Here is a 3,965-nt window from a genome sequence, read left to right on the forward strand (position 1 = left end):
GGGCTGCAACCGTAACAAGGGTCTCCAGCACCCGCAGGGCGGCAGGCGGCCAGGGCACGAGCTCTCGCACAGGCAGTTTCTTAAAGAGACGTCGTCCCGCCAAGGAGCTCCACAGCCAGTGAGGTGCAGCAACGTGCAGGGGGAGGAACACCTGAATTGATTTGTTCCTATGTCAGTCCAGCTGGTCTTATATTACACCAGGACACCTTCCCAGGAAAAGGCAAAACGATTCTGGTCCTCAGGCTGCAGGGGGACCGTAAAGAACATGTCTTTCACATCCACCGTTGCCATAATAGAGTGGGCTCGCTCCTGGACTGCAGCTGTAAGCTGGCAGTGAATGGGCCAGTATTTGCATTAAGCCTGCGGTAACCACGGTCAGTCTCCATTTGCCATTAGGTTTTTGTACAGGCCACGCCGGGGAGTTGAAAGGGAAGTGGACCGGAGTCACAATGCCTTGTTCTCTATTAGATCCTCTAATAGGGGCATTATTCCCCCTCTAGCCCCTAAAGGTATCGCATAAGGTTCAACATTCATAAGCTTTGAAGCGGGGAGGGGCAGTGCGGCTTGTAACAGCCAAATGTCTATTGGTGAGGAACCAAACGACCACTGACTCCCTTTATTATCCATCCAGGTTCTCCCTTCCAAGACGTCAAGTCCTAAAAGGTTAAGTGGGAATTCCCCCACTACCATAGCTACCATAATTGCATCACCTTCCCCTGGCAAACGTAAGTTAACTAGGGCCATCGCCTCGGGTGGAACATTGCCAAATGCATCCGCCACAAACGCTGTATTTTTAGAAGGGGAGACTCCGCAGCTAGTGGCATCTTTTGTTTTAATAGCTGATATCTGGGCTCCAGTATCTACTAGAAATGTGACTGGACTTGTTTTGGTCCTACAATGCCTGTAATAAGTAAATCACCCCAGCTGTTTTCGCAGAGCCCCCTAATGTATATCCACCCTTTGCCTCCCAGCTCAACCTCGGAAGGCAAAGGATCTAGTTTCCCACCAGGTATCGGGGAGCATCAACCTCTATCAATTTGACCTGGGGAAGTGCACTGGGAACCCTGGCACCTTTGGAATCCATTTCTTTAGTTACTGTTTACCGGGCCAGCCTGTCACCAGTTTTTCCAGCTTAACTGTTGACAGCCCATCCATTAAGTCACACAGGATCCCCTTTTGCCATCCCCTTGCCCACAGGCTGTGGCGCTTGTTGGGATGTCCCTCCCACTGGGTAGTTTTGCAAGGGACGCCCCTTTTACACTCCCAGGACATGGAGTCATTTTAGCGTCCGCCCGCCTGAAGCCCCTGGGGTCTGATTTAGTGGTTGTAAATCTAATGGGGCTAAACTTGCGCCCATAATTAATTATTTTTTGTGCAACATCTCCCCAGGTCTACATTTTCCTATCTGGGAGTCAGTGATACCAATCAGATGTAAGACCCTCTAGGGCAGCTGCAACTCTTTCACCCTGGGACATCACTTGTATTTTTCCTTGTAATTGAATTCAAACTGGTTTTCAAGAATCGGGGAGTCCCCTAATGAGGGAAGCTATCCATTTGGCATCATCACCTGTTTAAGCTCCAACTTTCGGTCATACATCATCTGTATGCAAGCTGCTTTCTGCACACTCTCTACCAATTGGTCGGTAATTCCTTCAGTAGTGGGGGGGTCTCCCCTCTCCAGGGGGTTTAAACCCCCTGCCCAATAGGCTGCCCGTTGTGTTAGGGACCAGGGGGAGCGGTGATTCCCAGTAGTCAAAAGCACTCATGGACCCCAATAACCTTCTGCTTCCTTTTCACTCAGCAGAATCTGATCCTCCCCCATTAACGATACTCTCCACACATATTCTGTCTCCATCTCCCACGGGGTTTGGCCATATTCCTTTTTCAATTTTGCCAATTCAGTGGCAGTATAGGGGACCTCCTTGGTTTTAACTTGGGGGAACTGGTTTTGTTCATTATCAAAAATGTACCCAGTCTTAACCAAAGGTCGCTGTGAGGATGGGTCTAATTCCTCTGCTCTTTCTCTTGTCATCTCTAAATCGTTCAAAAGAGTAACCAGGCTCTGGTCGGGGGCGTATTTCCCTATGAGCAGTATCTGCAAGGAGTTGCTCTTTAAGAGCAGTTTGCAGATGCTTCATCTGCTTTTTTTCTTCTTCTAGTTGTCCTTTCAGTTACACTACTTGCCCCTGAAGGGTTTGAATCAAATTTTGTAGGTACTCAACGAGTTGGGACTCAGCGGAATGATGGCAATCTCTTGCTTCCACTGAGGCAACTAAACTGGCACCAAGAACAGCACAAATAATTGACTTTCCTTTTCCAGATTGAACTCTGGTGTCTTTTTGCAGAGCACCTATTTGATCCGCAATGCTTTGCAAATTATACCAATTCTCCTGCGCCCAATCCATACCAGGCACAGAAGGTCGAGCATTACTTCTTTCCAAAAAATTAAACAAAACTTCTTTGCCCCCAGGGGTATTTTTCTCATCCCCCATATCAGCCATCAGCACGCTTGCAGTAAGCATGGGTAAAGCCCTTCCCAAATCTTCGTCCGCAAAGCCAAGCCATGATGAGATGATATTCTCAGTTAGTGAGGAATGGGATATCTCAGGAAAGCAACACGTAAATTTCAAATACACACTGTTCCACTCCCCTTTATGTTCCTCAGAGGTCTCACGTAAATAACAATATAGGCAAACAGTCAGCCAGGAGCGTTCATCTCAGGAAGGCAGCACATACATTTCAAATACACACTGTTTCTCACCCCTTTTGGTTCCTGAGAGGTCTCACATAAATAACAAAACAGGCAAAAAATACAACACTCTCACTTCAAGGGATCCTGTCCCGTGACGCCAGTTAATGGAGAGGTCAAGTTTGCACGAGAGGTTGGCTCCCTTGCGTTCTGGCCGACCTCAGATAAATCCGGGAGACTCAGGGGCAGCTAGACCACCCTTTTGTTTCAGATTCAATCACCTCAAGTGAGACTGAGACACAAACAAGGTCAGATGTCATCGGTTCACCTGCTTATTAACTGAAGTAAAGGAGGAATAGTGATAGGGAAGAGTAGAAAATAGGATGAAAAAAGTGAAGCAAGAAGTCGGGATAGAAAGGCTCAAATAGCTGCCACCATGGATCCGCGACGTCTTGTGGGTACGAGTTTCTTGAGAGTTTGGTGGTGGGTGATCACACAGGGGTCTGTACGGGTGGCTGTTTATACCTGTACCTGAGAGGCACAGCTTCTAAGGCAACGGCACGTTTCCAAGTCCTTGCCCCTGCGTAGATGCTCCACGCGCCGCCAGTCCCACTTTGTGTGCGGTATTCACGTGATCGCTGGTGGATAATTGTAAGTAGTTGTTAGTTCCAAGAGGAACGTTATCGTAGCCGTGCAGTCGTTCTTATTGCACCCCTTCACCATTTGCAGGTAGTTGTCAGGATGTAATTGCAGTGGTCCTGATCAGCTAGGGGCCTCAGGAAGTTCCCAGGTTACACCTTGCAATTGTGCAGGCAAGCTTTGAGACAAATGGCTTATTGTCCATGTCCCACTTCAGAAAAAAAAACAGTTTTTTCCTATTTGGATGGTTTGTTTTAAAATGACCAATTGTGAGTATTCCTCCCATTTACATTCGCACATCTTATTGGTTGTGAAAACTCTGGCGGGCTCCTCTGTTCCTTTAAAAGCCGCACACCAGGGCTGGCTCCGGGGGTCTTGCTCTTCCAGGAACTTGCCCAGGCTTGTGGCTCGGCTCCAGGGGTCCTTCTAGGCTCTCTTTCTCCGCATCGCCTTCAGACCTGCCTCACGGTTTTCCTAGCCAGCAACTCCATCTCTGCCTTCTCCTCCAGTTGGCTCCAGCCCTGCCTGCCTGCCTGCCTGCCTGCAGCTACTGCCTTCCCCACTTGGCACAAGACAGACCCTTGCCACTTCTAGTGCTTCTGCCACTGCTTCTCTAAATACCGACGACCAAATTGGT

General features: G+C 48.7%; 1 protein-coding gene across 1 annotated transcript in view; it reads left to right on the plus strand.

Moving 5' to 3' along the window:
• Positions 1–3,965, plus strand: part of LOC104490396 (DNA excision repair protein ERCC-6-like) — a 55,553-nt gene that overhangs the window by 49,932 nt on the left and 1,656 nt on the right. The gene's annotated exons all lie outside the window — the stretch shown is intronic.

Source organism: Buceros rhinoceros, unplaced genomic scaffold (assembly GCF_000710305.1).
Source record: "Buceros rhinoceros silvestris isolate BGI_N320 unplaced genomic scaffold, ASM71030v1 scaffold11170, whole genome shotgun sequence".
In the NCBI taxonomy this organism is placed as follows: Eukaryota; Metazoa; Chordata; class Aves; order Bucerotiformes; family Bucerotidae; genus Buceros; species Buceros rhinoceros.